At 44.5% G+C, this 17,206-nt stretch overlaps 1 protein-coding gene across 1 annotated transcript in view; it reads left to right on the top strand.

The window, feature by feature from the left end:
- The first annotated feature begins 3,478 nt into the window (after positions 1-3,478).
- The window catches only part of PRKCQ (protein kinase C theta), a 58,434-nt gene continuing 44,706 nt past the window's right edge, over positions 3,479-17,206 (top strand). The window contains exon 1 of the mRNA XM_063153686.1: positions 3,479-3,589. The gene's annotated coding sequence lies outside the window, so the exon portion shown is untranslated. The remainder of the gene's footprint in view (positions 3,590-17,206) is intronic.

Here is a 17,206-nt window from a genome sequence, read left to right as displayed (position 1 = left end):
GTGTTGTGTTAGAAAGTAATGCTGTATTAATTCTCTTAAGTAGTCTGTTAAATATAGTTTTAGGTAATAACAAAATGTTAAAATAGAAACTATGCTATGTAGGATACTTTTTTTCTAAAGAAAGGACTCACAGTGAGACAGCAGCCACAGGACACCTGAATCTTTCAGAGGAAGAGAATTTATTGCTCCATTATCAGAAGAAATGAACTTCTTCTCGCCTTGCTCAGCTCTGAAGATGCTGTTAGGATTAAGAGGAAGAAGTTGACACTGCCCAAACAGAATCCTGTGTTTGAATGGAATTTATGCATCATGTATGAGGTGTATGAATATACAACAGGTTATTGTTTTTAAAGGTTAATCCTCTGTTAACGTGGGTCCTTTTTGGGCTTATGCTGCCCAGAAAAAGGTACCCGGATGTCCATAACTCTTTGTTTCTATTGTCTCATATTGTCCTAATCCAAATTGTCCAAATTATTATTACTCTAATTATATTACTATTGTTATAACCATTTTATTACTATTAAACTTTAAAAATTTTATGAACAAGTGATTGGCATTTTTCACAGAGATAAGTGGCCTGGTGCACTGTCTTGTGTGTGATGCATGGACAGTATCTCTGAGCCTCAATATTTGCACAGCTGCCAAGTTGCTAAAGGCAAAGGGATCCTCATGGAGCCACCTGCTGCGTCGTGTTCTGACCCCCAGATCATGGAATCACAGAATCCCAGAATGGTTTGGGTTGGAAAGGACCTTAAAAACCATCTCATTCCAACCCCCTGCCATGGTCAGGGACACTTTCCACTAGACCAGGTTACTCAGAGCCCCATCCAGCCTGGTCCTCAGCGTTTCCAGGGATGGGATGTGACCCATGTGAGAGAAGCAATGGGGTCAGGGAATGGGGGACAGACCGTGGGGCTGCATCCCAGCTGGGGATGTGCCAGTACAGCACCCAAAGCTTGCACCCAGCCCAAGGGCAGGAGATATGCTCCTCTAAACATCAGATTCCTGTGCAAATTTCATCAACTGCATCAGCAACCAGCAGAGCTGAAAACTGAAGCTTGGGATGGGAATACATGGAGTTTTGATTATCTACAACTTGCCTTCAGCTGGGGTGAAAGAACCTATTATTTTTGTATACTTTTGGTATCAACAGCCCAATATAATGGACTCTGATGCAGACAGGAAGGATGATGTGTAAGTTAATGGGGTGTGAGCAATTAAAATGCAAAATCATCTGCCTCACTAAATGTCTTTTTCTCTCCTGCCAGTGACAGGAATAGGTGTTACAGACTAATTGTCTCAGAAAATAGGAAAGAACCATGCTTTGAAAGCAATTAATTTCCCCTGATTTCCAAAATCCCAACAGGCTTTCCCTTTGCCTCACCTCCCTTTTCTTTATTTTAATGCATAATTTACATTTTAGAGACCAGCATCAAGGGCAAAATAATCACAATTATACTCAAAGGGCCATCCCAGCCTGCTCAACGTGAACACTTACAGACCCTTAAGTTTCTAAGTACCTCATTTGGGTGATCTCAGACAAAACATCTTTCACAGAACCGGCATGTGTGGTGTTCTGTACATCAGCCTTGTAGAGAAACACTATTTGAGATTCTTCACTGAAGCCTTTGGAGCCACAGAAGGTGGCTGAACACGGCCTCATGTTTTCTGTGGGTACACCAGGGAGCTGAAGGACATTTTTAGGTCTCCTTGCTATAGCTGTGATCAAATTGATCTGTCTCTCAGCAAAGCCCACGGGTCTCACAGAGCTGGTGTGGCCTGTAGGATAGGGGAATTTCCCACTCTCTTCTCCAGAATCCCTTGCCGCCACATTTCTGGGGTTTCCTTTCCTTCCTGTGGCTCCTCTCCCATGTTCCTGGGCCCGTTTCCTGCTCCAGATCCGCCCATCCATGACCTCCAGCATCCCACCTTTTCTGACAGCACAGGAGGACACCAGGATTCCTGGGGAGCTCAGAAGGTCTCCTAGGGAACATCTTGAGCAAAACTCACTTTTGACACCCTCAGCCCCTGAAAGGGATGCACCAAACAGGTACCACCCATCCTTCTTCCACACAGCAGCCTGGTCTGAGGTTCCTAACAGAGCCAAGGACACAACACAGTGGGAGAGATGAATGAGGAAAGGACTTCTCTGCAGACACTCCCTCTGCACCCCTGTGGAAAACGCCAATCACTTGTTTTTAAAATTTTAAAAGTTTAATTGTAATAAAATGGTTATAACAATAGTAATATAATTAGAGTAATAACAATTTGGACAATTTGAATTAGGACAATATGAGACAATAGAGACAAAGAGTTATGGACAGTCCAAGTACCTTTTCTGGGCAGCATAAGCCCAAAAAGGACCAAATTAACAAAGGATTAACCCTTAAAACCAATAACCTGTTGCATATTCCTACACCTCATACATGATGAATAAATTCCATTCAAACACAGGATTCTGTCTGGGCAGTGTCAGCTTCTTCCTCTGAATCCTAATGGTGTTGTCCTGGCTGAGCCAGGCAGGAAGAAGTTCATTTCTCCTGATAATGGGGCAACAAATTCTCTTTCTCTGAAAGATTCAGGTGTCCTGTGGCTGCTATCTCGCTGTAAGTCCTTTCTTTAGGAAAAAAATTATCCTACATAGCATAGCTTCTATTATAATATTTTGTTATAACCTAAAACTACATTTACCACACTACTTAAGAGAATTAATACAGCATAACTTCCTAACACAACTCATATAACATTCATTTTAATATTTGCGAAAAGCCAATCATAAAATACGCGCATTTTTCACACAACCCCCTCAGCCAGCCACGACAACAACGCTTTGCAGCCTGGACAAAAAAAAAAAAAAAAAAAAAAAAAAAAAAAATCAGATTGTCCTGTTTGATTATTTTGGGAGAGATCACTGCAGGCAACAGGGACCCCAGCCCTAAGGGACATCGCGCCCAAACAGAGTGGACACCGGGGGCGTGGAGGGGGTGGTGCCGAGGAGGAGGAGGAGGAGGAGAGGAAGGGCAGCCAGGGCAGCCCCCGTGGTGGCTGCGGGCGGCCCGGAGAGCGCTGCTTCCTTGCGGGGGCGGCGGGAGCGCTGAGCCGGGCTGGGCTGAACCGAGCCGAGCCGAGCCGGGCCAGGCCGGGCTGGGCTGAGCCGGGCCGGGCTGGGCTGGGCTGTGCTGGGCTGGGCTGTGCTGGGCTGGGCTCTGCTGGGCTGGGCTCTGCTGGGCTGGGCTGTGCTGAGCCGGGCTGGGCTGGGCTGGGCTGAGCCGGGCTGGGCTGGGCTGGGCTGAGCCGGGCTGGGCTGGGCTGGGCTGGGCTGGGCTGGGCTGAGCCGTGCCGGGCCGGGCGGAGCTCTGCAGAGCCGGGCTGGGCTGTGCTGAGCTGGGCTGGGCTAGGCTGGGCTGTGCCGGGCGGAGCTCTGCAGAGCCGGGCTGGGCTGGGCTGTGCCGAGCTAAGTTTGTCTGTGCCGGGCTGAGCCGAGCCGGGCTGTGCGGGCAGGACTGGGTTCAAGCCAAGCCAAGCCAAGCAGAACTGAGCCGAACAGGACTGATCCGAGCCGAGCCGAGCCGCGCTGCGCGGGCAGCAGGTACCGCGGGCGGAGCGGAGCGGGATGCGCGGGGGATGCAGGGCCGGGCCGGGCCGGGCAGGGTGTCCCGCTGCAGGGCGATGTGCCAGGGCCGAGAGCACATCTCCGAGAACAGCAGAACCTGTGCAGCAGCAGCACCGGGAAAGTTGAGGGCGCTGCTTGGTGCATTTCAGCGTCCCTTGCTCCGCTGCAGCCATGGGCGCTGCTGTTTCGGGGTTTTAAAGGTGCTAACTTGGCGTTTGTCCGGAGAGCTGTGTTTTATTTATCATTTTACCTTTAAATAAGAGTTTAAGTTGCTTTCGGCTTCTCCACCTGGTGCCTCTTGCGAGTGTTTGTGGTTTCGCCATCGCATTTTCCTGCCTTTAAAAGAGAGCGTTGTTTTCTCCCGTGTAGCTTCGTGTAACAGAGAGAAGGGGAAAGTGAGAAACATAGTGAAACAACTACAATGAAACAACGAGTACAAACAGCTTTAGTCAACAGAGTGAACCAACTGGGGAAGATATAGAGGGAAAACCCTTTCTCCTGCTGGGCTCAGCGATGATTTGTAGGTGTTTCACGGTTACAGCAGTGTGTGATAGGACAGACAGACAGAAAAGTAGTTTTAGAGGCTTTGCTGCAGTTCAGCGGCTGGGTATGTATCACTTCGGGGTCGAGTTTGTAATGTTCTTGCGATAAGTTTGAGGGCAGATTTGGGCAGTTTAAGAGGAATGAAGCCTCCATCCCTCCGGCACCGCTCGGGCTGCGTTTCCTTTCGGAGGAGGGACTGAAACCCAGCCCGACTGAATTCTCTGCTACACACTGAACTCGAGCACAGCTAAACTCTTGGGTGTAATCAGAGCCTTTCTACCAGCAAGTAATCAACTTCTCAGCTGCACTTTAATCTCCAGGAGTGTGATACTTTTCAGAGAAGAAAGCTTTTTTTTTTTTTTTTTTTTTTTCCATTTGTGCAGATGAAAGAACAGTAGCAAAAAAAAAAAAAAAAAAAAAAAACCAAACCGACTTCAGCAGCTGAAAGCCACTCAATTGAGTCATGCTAACAGCAGATTATTTAGTAGGGTTACTAGGACAGGAAGAGATAAAGTTTCACTGAACTTGTTATTAAAAAAAAAAAAACCAACAAAGGCGGGGGGAGCAGCAGAACTATTTGCAGTGAAAAGGGCAATGTTCAAACTTTTGTGTTCTTGAACAGCCAAGTCCTTGAGGCCCTGCATATGTGGGGTTCTTTTGCATTTCTCTTTTTATCCTTCTTTCTAATTGAAGAAAGGACTTCACATCCCTGTTGAGGCCACCAGGCACTGTGAGTTTCTGGGCAATGAGCTTTAGGAGCAGAGTTGAGGGAGTAGCAAGGAGCTCCTGCTCCAAGGAGGTTCTTGTCCCACCTGGATGTGGTGGAGCAGGACTGAATCCAGCTGGAGGTACCAGGATGCTCCTAGGATGCTGCTTTCCTGGAGTTCACCAGGGAGCTGCCCTTTCTGAACTCCTGACATCAGAATTGAATCTGAATCCCAGCATTGGTGCCTCTGCCTCTTTTTTGCTGTCTCGGCTGGACATGAGACTTTGGTGTCTGCCAGACACCACTTTGGTGTCTCTTTACTTTCCAAGGCCCCCTGAGCCCTGCTGGACCCCTCATTTCCTTCACATGCCTCTTTACCCAAGCCCTGCGTGGACATGAGGTGAATTAAGCAAGTGATGCTCAGCCTGTGCAGAGGTTTTGACCTGGAAGGAGAATCCCTGCCTTAAAATGATGCCACAGTTGCACTGGCACAGGCAACACAGAGTTTACTTAGGCTTTCCCCTCACTTTTACATGTATTTTATTATTTATTTTTTAAGGCCCTATTGAAGATTCAGATCTCCCTCCTGAACCTCTACCCTGCAGTTCAGCAGCCCCCTGTGCCCAGGCTGGTTTTGTGCTCATGTTGCTACACTGGGGAAACCTTTTCATTTTCTTTTTCCACCTCGAGGTTATTACACTGCCAGGGTGGAGCTAACTAAGCTCTTTTGTCCCTGCCTCGAGTGTGTTTCCTCTCAAAGAAGGTTACTTGCTTGACTCTCAGAGCTTCTCACAGGAGCAACATGTGCCTCAGAATCCCGTCAGAGATGGAGAGCTCAAAGGAAAGAGGGAGAGGCAGGGAAGGAGGGATGGAGGGAACAAGAGAAGCAGCTTAGCTTTCCCAACCTGCCAAATTTTTCTTTTTCTTCATTGGGATATTTTGCAGCTTAGTCTCTTTTTCCACGTGCTCTGAAGGAAGTGATGTGGTGAATATAACTTCTGATGGCAACTTTTTTGGTTTCTTCTCTTATTACCTGAGTTTAATAGCAGAGAGCTCTGCAACAGCTTAGGAGGGAGGTGAAGGATGAAGCATTTTCCAGGGTTTGGCCAGGAGAGCTGTTCTGCTCTTGGCTTTTTTAATGCATGTGTTTGTGGATCCAAGTTATAACACTTGGCTGCAAGTTCTGCTGTTGCTTCCCATTTTGCTGAAGCCAGTATTTGTGTAAACAGAGTGTTGTTCTTTGCTCAAGCTTTGAGAAAGTGACTCCTAAACTGGAAAAGGAAGAGAAAGTCAATACAGGAATATGAACATCCTAAACCTGTGTGTGTGAAACCATGGAAAGGATTAATCAGAGCCTTGTGCCTGTGGTCACAGGTACCAGGAGCTCTGCACAGCTCCCTCCCAGGGCTGCTCACGGGCCTGTTCTCACACAGAAACGTTCCCCAGGTCACTCTGGTGATTGACATTGGAAGCAGCCAGCAAACACTCACTGACAGTGTGTTTCCATCCCGTGCTGTTGTTCTCTCTTTGCCTCCTTGCCTTGCATCCAGCTCCTGCTTGGGAGGAAAACATTGGCAAAGGCAGCCCAAGCAGCAAACCCTTCTCTGTAGCCAACTGCACAGTTTTTATTGTATCATGGCTTGTTTGTGTCAGTTTTGTGATTTATCTGCATCGTTGCTTCCTTGTGTTAATATTGTTATTTATCGGGCCTGTTGGAGATTTTTCATCTCTCCCCACCAGCCAGATCACACCCAACAGAGATAACATTTATTAACTGTGATGGTGAGGGTGGAAGGGACCCAAATTACTTTGGAAATCACACCCAGCTGTGTTAGCAATGGACAATTCCTCTGGTTGCTATCATACCTTTTAGCAACACCATTGCTTAGGAGTGGTTTTCTGGGCAGAGTGGTGAAATCCCTTTTGGGGGTGTTTTTATTTCTACCTATGTGTAAGAACATGTGCTGTGTTTGGGGCAGAAATGCTGAGTGGAGTAAATGTGCAGTTTTAAAGGATGTACCCAGGGTGAGATGAAAAGAAGCTGGTGCAGCTTTCACTAAACTGTGCCCCGTCTCTGTCACCACATGTGTAGTGAGGATGTAGGGCTCAATTATCTCTCCAGTGAATTTCCTGGTATTTATATGAACTGTAAAGACCCATGAGATGTCCAGGGGATGAGCTCAATGTGACATATTTCTGGTTTGTTTCTTTTTTTAATGGTCATTTCCACCTCACATTTGACCCATTTTGGGCTGGATTATTTCTCAGTAATCAGCTGCATCAATTGTTACAGCATTTCATTTGCTTGGCATTCATTGTGGAACAGGTTATCCTCCTTTCCTGATCATCCCACTTAGTCTGCAGGAAATAAAAATAGCCAGAGCATTTGTGTAGGAAATACCAGTGCTAAAAGACAAAAATGTTTCTGGTTGATAAACAAGTGAGGAGAGGGAGGTGATGGATCTTGGGCCATCACGATCATGGATGATATTCAGCCTGGTTCTGTTAGAATCATAGATCACAGAATGGTTTGGGTCAGAAGGGTCCTTAAGTTCATCCAGTTTTCCCCCTGCCATGGGCAGGGACACCTCCCACTATCCCAGGTTTTCCAAACCCTGCTCAACCTGGCCTTGGACACCTCCAGACGTTCTTAATGAGAAATCTGCATCCATTTACCAAAATATCACCTCCTGACATAGGCAGGGAACCCACAGACATGAAAAAATCAGTTTTCATCCAAGGTTACCAGACCATGGAGAGTTAAAGGAAAGTATTTGATGTGACATCTAGAGGAGGAAGTTAGAACATCTTCCATGATACTTAAAGAAATCAAAAAATGGCATTTAAAAAGTTTTTGTACTTTTCACGTGATAATTATCAATACATTTGTCAGTGGGAGGACTGTTCCTAGAATTAAAACTGCCCTGAGAGGAGAGAGGGGTGAGATCACACATGAATCCATAAAAATAATTCTATATACATCCACATTCTTACCTACAATGTGTATGAGTGAAAGCAAACTTAGCACAGATAATGGTACATATAGAAGTAGAAAAGGTGAAAGGAGGAGTTGGGAAGAAGGAGGAGGTGTTGCAGCCTTGTGTGTAGCCAAATTCCAGCTCTTCTTGGGCACACTGAGCTGCTCCCTGGTGAAGTGTTACAGCAGCAGGATCTAAGCTGGAAGCATCAGGGTTTACAGACTCAGATGGCTTTGGAGGACAAGAGAAATTGAGGAGTTTTCCTTTCCAAAACACTGAAGATGGTCAGTTTTGGGGGTTTTTTTTAGGTTTTTTAATGGAAAATATTTTGTTCCACAACAAAGATGTTTTGATTCTGAGCTGTTACTGTGTCTTGTAGGAATTTAGTTAAAGATGATGGGTGCATTTCCATTCCGTTGTTTCCTGCAAAGTGCAAGGTGACATCTTCATGTGGTGCAGAAAGGTGTTGGCTCTGTCTCCAGTGTCCATGGCAATAGTGATCAGGGAAGATGTGGATCTGTGGATAAATCTGGTTGGCAGAAAGAATGAGGATATGTGGGAATCTTAGGGATGAGTCATTATGATTAATTTGCTTTGTCAAAATATTCAGACCCTACAGCAAAACCCATCATTTTCCTTCAGAAAATACCCATATTTTTAGTTGGAAAAAGGAAAGTCCTTATGCTTGCCAGAATTTTCTATGGCAACAAAAAGCACTTCTCACCACCTGCTGCCCATGGGTTTCACCATTTAGAAAGGCAGGAAAATGACGTTTGGAAAGGTGATCCCAGACATTGGTAGTAACTTGGGAGAAGGTGTGAGTGTGCCTGCAGAAGTGAACCCTGAGCTGAGGAGGTGATCTAGACCTCACACTCATCAGGAATGCAATCAGAGGCAGGAAAACATCTGAGTGGAAAAAAAAAAAAAAAAAAAAACAACTGAGAAAAAGGTGTAAGGAGGTGGGTATAAGATAAGTCTGTGGTGAGAGGAGTGTGTGGGGCTGGAACAGCTTGTACAGGCCTCCCTCCTGCAGAAACATGAAGGTTTAAGGTATAGATTCAGCTGTGTTTATGTTGGAATTCAAGACATCCCTCTGGCTGTCCTGGACTGCCAAAACCCTGCCAGGGGGCTCAGAGACCCTGGCACAGAGCCCAGCATGCCGGTGGTTTTTATTATGACCCACGGAGCAAATTACCAACCTTAGATGAAGATCTGCAGGCCACGACAGTTTAAGTAGAATGATTGTGAATTTATCATGGGGTGAAAAATAGATTTTTTGGCACTTTTAGAATGAGGGTTCAGGAGGCAAGATGGAGGAATCTCAGCGTGTCCAGCCTTTCTCCTTCTTCTTCTTGGCCTCCATCTTCTGGGTGATGTTGGCACTTTTGGATTGGTTTAAGGTAGAAGCTCACTGTCTAACATAGTTGATAGGTATTGGGAAATTATTGTAAATAATGTACACATAGTTTTTAGTATAAAAAGATAACACCACCCCAAGGCAGGCAGAATGCCTCTGTCTGTCTTGCTGAGTGGACCTTATCTGGACAGGAGCAAGAATTTTATAGATAAGATACAATAAACAACCTTGAGACTGAGAAATTAAGAGCTCTGACTCCTTCTTCGACCATTGGGCTGGGAAAAGAGACTTTCTAACACATCTTGGGGTCACTCTGAGCAGCAGAAGCCCCAGGATGTTTGGGTCTGGCACATGTTACTGAAGGGCTTTGGTGGTAAAGATATGGCTGGTGAAGCAGTGGAGGATCAGAGCAATGTACAGGAGCAACCTGCTCTACTCCAAAGTGTCCCTGCCCATGGCAAGTGATCTTTAAGATCCTTTCCAATCCAAACCATTCTATGATTCTGTGATGTGTGAGGCATTTGGAAGATCCAGGAAGAGTACAGCAGACAGCTCAAACCCTGAAGATCATCACTAAACCAAGCACAGATTCCTCCTCTGTCATCACACTGGGGTGTTTTACTGCAGAGCAGCCACCCACCCAGGCCAGGAAGTGCAATTCCTGCCTCAAATGTCATTGCACCACGTATTTCTGGACAAGCAAATAAACCCAGTCCATCCCAACAAGCAGAAGGGCTGTCCCACCACTGCCAATGCCCCCATTTATGGATATGTGTATGGATTTGGTGTAGCTCATCTCAGGGATGCAGGGATGGAGCGTGGAAGGGGATTCTCAAAGCAGACTAGTCATAGGGCTTTGGCTGAGTGAGTTGTTTTGTGAAGTTGTTCTGGGGTTTTCTGTGAGTGAGGAACCCTTCTGACAAATGTTCTTGCAGCTCTGGGCTGACAGCAAGGTTTTTCTTGGGTTTAGTAGGGGGATATTTCATCTCTGTCTGTCCTCATTGGTGCAGTAACTCATCACTTTGTACTCAGTCCTTTGGGATCAAACACACAACAGCAGTTGCCTCATTTGGGCTAAATGACTGTTGGAGAGGCCCTAATCTATACAAACTGCCCAGATATGTGGCCTTAATTTTATTTTTTAACCCAAAAAAAACCCCCAAAAAAGTAAAACAGAGAGAATTGCTAGAGCGTGGCAGCATAACTGTCATAGAATCATTGAATCACAGAATGGTTTGGGTTGGAAGGCTTCTTCAGGACTGTTCCAACCCCCCTGCCATGGTCAAGGACACCCTCCAGTAGACCAGGTTGCTCAGATCCTGGCCTGGAACCCTTCCAGGGATGGGGAAGGAGATCACACCCTCTCACGTAATTTCCTGAGCCATGCAGGTGTGTCAAGGCTTTGTCTTAGTACAAGTGAAGACCTGATTCAGCTGAGTGTTTTAATGGCCTTTTTAATGATTTTGTAAATAGCAGATATATATATTTTATATATATATATATATATAAAAAAAAAATTAAAAATATATTTGTATATATAAATATATATATAATATATAAATAATATGACTATATATATAACTATATATATAATTATATATAACTATATATATAACTGTATATATAAAACTATATATAACTATATATATAACTATATATATACACACACACACACACACATATATATATATATATAAATAATATAACAATCCCCAGGGATACTCAGGGACACCAGACCCAGCAGCAGGATGGGTGTCACCTTCCCATAAGGGCCAAAATTTGGGATCACCCAGTGCCATAAATCCCCAGGAACCTGACTCTAGATTGTTCTGGGAGCAGAAGTTTAACTTCTATTTTGTTTCAAATCTAAACTTATACATGATTAATTTTACACTTGGATCTGAGCATTTTCTTCTGAGGAGGTTTTTGATGTGGTGGTTTCACTTTGCTGTGCAGTTTCTGTGCGCTGGTGAGGCTGCTCCTCTTCCTCACTAAATCAGGAGCAAAATCAGGGACAGCTGAGGTGGGAGGAGAGCCTGGGTGAGAGGGGAGGCATTCTGGGGCTATGTCCAGAACAGAAAGAGCAGCTGAGGCTTGTGGAGATCTGCTCTGACTTGTGAATGGGATTTGAACAAGGTTATCCATGGAAAACAGAGGCAAGTGCAGCTGTGGGAGTCCCTGCTGCTTGTCTTGAAGGATTTTGCATGTGCTGAGGGCTGAATTTACCCAGGTTTTCCCCTCCCACCCTTACAGTAACACTTGCTATTTATGTTTTGATTTACAGCATGGGTGAAATAGTAAAAATGTGCATCCTCCAGCTTCCGTTTTCAGCTGCCCTGTCCCTCCTCCCCCTCATGCCAGGGGAGGGTGTCAGCTACAGACATTGTTATTAAAACAATTAAAACACTGGTTGAGCCAATAAAATTCCAGAGAACAGCCCTTTTTCTCCCTGTCCCCCTCCATCAAAATGAGGTGATTCTCTGCAATGTATTTTGCAGTGAAATTGGAAAGGATGGTGCTTTTACCAAATATCTTCATTAGAAAATTCAATTATACAGCTTCTGTCAGTTTTCCCAGTTCCTGGTCATTAGCATTGTCCTTCTGCCTTATTTATAGACCAGATTCAAACCCCATGGAAAGCAAATAAAGAGCATTTTGGTTGTACTTAGGGAGAACTGTAAACCATCCTGTTGTTTTTTTTTTTTTAGCTCCTGGGGGTTTCAATGCAGAAAAAACAGCCACGAGCTGATCCCTGAATTAACTGAGCTTATTGCAGGTGAGAGCCATCCCCTCTGGTGTCAGGAGTGGGATTCTGTGTGAGGACACACACCTCCACCTGAACCAGGCTTCCCCCAGCCCTGGGGGAAGGAGGCATTTGAAGTCACCAGGTATTTGACCCATTTCTTCATTAGAAAATTCAATTATCCAGCTTCTGTCAGTTTTCATAGTTCCTGGTCATTAGCATTGTCCTCCTGCCTTATTTATAGACCAGATTCAAACCCCGTGGAAAGTAAATAAAGTTTTCAGTGCATTTTGGTTGTACTTTGGGAGAGCTGTAAACCATCCTGTCCTCAGCTTTTTTTTTTTTTTTTTCTTTTTTTTTTTTTTTTTTTTTTTTTTTTTGTCTCTGTTTGCAATACCTGGGAGTTTCAATGCAGAAAAAAACACCCATAAACTGATCCCTGAATTAACCGAGCTTGTGGCAGGTGAGAGCCATCCCCTCTGGTGTCAGAAGCTGGGGTATCAGATCCACACCTCCACCTGAACCAGGCCTCCCCCAACCCTGGGGAAGGAGGCATCTGAGGTCACCAGGCATCTGACCCATTTCAGTCAGCGAGATGGGGACAATGGAAACTGAAAACCCAGCAGATCTCTTTCTTTCTGCTGTTTGTGGAGGGGCCTGGGGTGAACAGAACTCATGCAAACGTGCGTGGAGGAGGTGGGAGGGTGAATGTCCAAAGCTGGGGGTCAGGAATTGGTTTGTTTGGGTGAAGAGCAGAGGGAAGGGACCTCCAGTGTGTCCCAGTTTGGGATTTTGTGAGTGCAGCTGGATGTCTGGGTGTGTGACTGAGCTTTTGAGGAGGAGCAGCACATTCCTGTGCTCTGCACTGCTGAGGTGAAGCAGATATTGTCTGCGTGTCCATGATTTCCCTTTCCTCACAGCGTGAAGATGAACTCACAAAGGTTTGCTTAAGCAGCCATATGGTGATATAAAAAAAAACCAAAAAAATAAAAACAAAACAAAACCCCCAGAAACTAAATTAGAAACTAAAACAACAGCAACAAAACAGCCCCAAAACCTGATTCTCGCCACTTTGGTCTAAAATTAATTTTCTCTGTGTTTTATATTTCCTTCTTCATCCCACTGTGTGTGCTGTGTCCCTCCCAGTCAGGGAGATAGCTAAGGGCAGAAGCACAGAAAGAAACTGGTGGGTAAATGATAAAGTTGATGTGAGTTAAATGGTGAGTGGAGTGGGAAGATATGGAGAGCTGGAAAGTCTCCCAGGAACTGATCTGGAGCTCTGACACCGAGAATAGGACACCAAAATATAAATGGGGAGAGGACTTTCAGCATAACCGGAGCCAGAGCTTCTTTATTTAAGTAGAAGTGCTGTTTTAAATTTAAATTTAAATTGAATGTGACTGAAGAAGAGGAAATGATATATCAGAGTTTATTAAAGGAGGTGGAGGCTGGAGTCCAGAGGCATTGGAGGGAGTGGGAAGAACACAGGAGGTGGAGTTGGGATGGTGCTGACAAGAGATGGCACAGATGTGGCACCTGAAATTGATGGGAGCAACACCAACAACAAATTGGGGGTGATTGTGGTGAAGCCATGGCAGCAAAAATTGGTGGAGCAGAGAATAAAGGCAGACACTGTAGCTCTACAAACATCTGCTATGCAAAAGAAAGATTTCCGATTCTGATATATATTTATTTATATATACTTTCTAGATAATCTTTTTGCAGTTTCTATCTGCTGAACTTGCTAAAAAAGCATCCACTGCTGCAGAGGAGTGAGGAGGAAACAGTGATTTTCTTTAAATAATGGTGAGAACTCTGGAGAAACATGGGACAATCCTAGATCAAAATTAGTTTCCTAAAATACATACAATTATAGAATGGTTTGGCTTGGGAGGGACCTTAAAGATCATCTCATTCCAAACCCCTGCCATGAGCAGGGACACCTTCCATGGTGAAAAATGCCAATCACTTGTTTTTAAAATTTTTAAAGTTTAATAGTAATAAAATGGTGATAAAAATAGTAATGCAATTAGAGTAATAATAATTTGGACAATTTGGATTAGGACAATATGAGACAATAAAGAGGAAGAGTTATGGACAGTCTGAGTACCTTTTCTGGGCAAAATAAGCCCAAAAAAGGACCCACATTAACAGAGGATTAACCCTTAAAAGCAATAACCTGTTGCATATTCATACACCTCATACATGATGCATAAATTTCATTCAAACACAGGATTCTGTCTAGGCAGTGTCAGCTTCTTCCTCTCAATCCTAACAGCATCTTTGAGGCAGGAAGAAGTTCGTTTCTTCTGATAATGGGGCAATAAATTCTCTTTCTCTGAAAGATTCAGGTGTCCTGTGGCTGCTATCTCACTGCGAGTCCTTTCTTTAAAAAAAGTATCCTACATAGCATAGTTTCTATTATAATATTTTGTTATAACCTAGAACTATATTTAACACACTACTTGAGAAAATTAATACAGCATCACTTTCTAACACAATACATATAATATTCATTTTAATATTTGCAAAAAGCAAATCATAAAATATGCATTTTTCACATACTATCCCAGGGTGCTCCAAGCCCCATCCAGCCTGGCCTACATCTCCAAATTGCATTTTGTCACACAGAAATCAGGTATGCATGTCCAGTGTGAACTCCAGTTAGGATCTGAGTCTCCTGTGACAAATTTGCCCATTTTTTGAGGAGTGTGTGGTAACACCAAGCACAGGGGAAGCTTCACTGCTGACAGATACCTCAGGGATGAGGTGGACTCAGTCTGCTGGGTGGCAGAGGAGTGAATGAAATGCTCTTTTCCAGCCCAACATTTCTGTAATCCAGGGTCCAAACACCCTGAGCAGATTTCTGGATTAAAGAAAGACCTTAAATGCCTCAACTGCTGAACTAGGTTCATCACAGCATGAAACTGTGCCTGCACAAGGAAGGATGTTCATAAGTCTGTACCCCTCTTTGGGATTTTTTAAATTTGTTTTTAAGAGAAAGAAAATAAAAAATAGGTGCAGATGCTGGCACTGGCAGGAAGTCAGTGCATTAAAAAACATCCTGGTACAAGATGGTGAGGTATTTAAGGAACACTCCACCTGTTAAAAAAGCATTTAAAAAAAACACCAAAAAACACCCAAAAGGCCAAAGAAATCTGTGAACCAGTGCCAAAATTATGCAGAAATAGAGAAATTGCTGTGCTAATGAACAAGAGGAACAAAAGGAAAGGACATTGTAGCTACATCTCAGTTTGGGATGTTTTTATTTCCCTGATTACATTGAAAATCTCTTGAAAGAATTTTGTGTTCAGTGTTTTTAAACAGTGCTCTGCCACTTCTGGTTTGTTCTGTGTTAGCAGACAATTAAAACCTGAAAATATAGTAATAAAAATTATAGATAAGTATAATAGGGATAATAACTTTGAAAACATTTCTTTTGAGCTTGTGTGGTCCAGATGTTACAGAAATCAAGTGACACAGGAAAATAAATTAACCATAAGTTTTCCAGGAAAATAAGGAAGCAAAATTGACAAGTTGCTCTTAATACACTGGACCCCAAAAATGCACAAAAAAAAAGATAAAAGTTTTACAAAGGAGAATAAAATAAATAGCTGGGAATTTTTCCAAGAGTACAAGTGACAAAGATTGTTTTGTTTCAGGACCACACATGACAAAAATTCATTAAATGTGAGGAAAGAAAAGAGATCTGACCTGGCTTGAGGGACAGGACCTGGAAGGGTTTAATGCAAATAAAGATTTGGTGTGTCTGCTCTGCTTCTCTTTCCAGTTTGCACAAATAACAAGGGTTTCAGCTTTAAACACCCTGCCAAGGTAGACAAATTCACATTGTCTGCTGGAAAACAAAAGGCACGTCTGAGAGAGATTCTCCTTCTGGCGTGAGAATTTGTGTCCTCTGAGCAAATCAAAAAGTACTCAGGGCTGTTCCTGTGCCTTGGACCCTTTTTCCATTTCTAAGCACATTCCAGAGTGGATGGTTTTGGTGTGGGGTCCTCCCCCAGATGTTTTTCACTGTCTCTCCAAGCTGTCATCGCTGTTAGACAGGAATGCACCCAGAAAAATCTGGATCCTTTTACCCTGGGCAGCTGAACACCAGTGCTGGGATTGACCTTGTCCATCTTTGTGTAACCATGGGGCAGAAACAGCAATTCCAGGGTGGGTTTGGGTTTGTTTGAAATACCTTCTTTAGGATGGGAAGATGCACCCCTAGAGAGGTTTATATCTCTGTCCTGGCTGTTCTGGGAGCTGGGCTGGCAGCCCATGTGTGCAGGGCAGTTGTCTCTGTACATTCCTGTGAATCCACCTTTAATCTCTCCACAGGCAGCCAGGCCATGATTTCCCAGCCTCTTTATCCCAAACAAAAGGCAGTTGCTGCACACCATCCCCCCATCATCATCATCATCATCCTCATCCTCATCATCATCACCACTCCTGCTTAGGACAGGCCTCACATCCTGCAGGGGCAGTCAGAACAGGGGGTGGATGATGCAGCTGCAAACTGGCTGGTCAAGCTGAGAAAAGAGAGGTTCCTTTAGAGAAATCTGCTCTGGAGGGACCTCAGGCTGTGCTGGAGGAGATTGGGAAGCTGCAGAGTGGCAGGGGTTGAAAAGCTGAACAAAATCCTTGGGCACAGCCTGTGTATAGGTCAGGCTGAAGGAATTGTTGTGTGGAGACCCAAGGGATAGCAAAGCACAAATTCCCTGGTTTTAAGGCCCATGTGTCCCCAGAAAGGTTGAGGATTCCATCCTTGAGTCCATGGATGAGTGTAGTGACCACTGGCATTGCCAGCAGCTATTCCTGCCATTCCCCAGTGGGATGGACACCAACCCTTCTGCAGCTGTAAATCTGTTCACATGTGTTAACTCCACTGTGGTTTAATCATGTTTAAGATCTGAAGATAGACCTGAGGTTCCATTCTTGCCTTGTGCACCACAAAAGCAACAAAAGAAAACCCCTGAGCTCAGCAGAGCCCAGACAGAGTTTGCAGGGTGTATATAGGAGATAGATCCTGTCACCAATTCACACCACTCCCTCCAAACACAGCTCCACAAGACATCCCAGGGGGTTTTAAACAGAAATGTCCATCCCTGTGCCTGACACTGGCCTAGAAAAGCCTGCAAGCCTCATTTCCAGAGGGGAAAGAAATGCTTTGCCCAGGTCCTCTGTGTCTGCAAGTGATGGAAAGGGTTTATGTGGGGAGCATCAGCTCTGTTTGGAAATCAAGTGGTCCCAGGAAGTTTTGGGA

This window comes from Melospiza melodia, chromosome 4, assembly GCF_035770615.1.
Source record: "Melospiza melodia melodia isolate bMelMel2 chromosome 4, bMelMel2.pri, whole genome shotgun sequence".
NCBI classification, from domain to species: domain Eukaryota; kingdom Metazoa; phylum Chordata; class Aves; order Passeriformes; family Passerellidae; genus Melospiza; species Melospiza melodia.
This window is presented reverse-complemented; position numbering and strand designations above follow the sequence as displayed.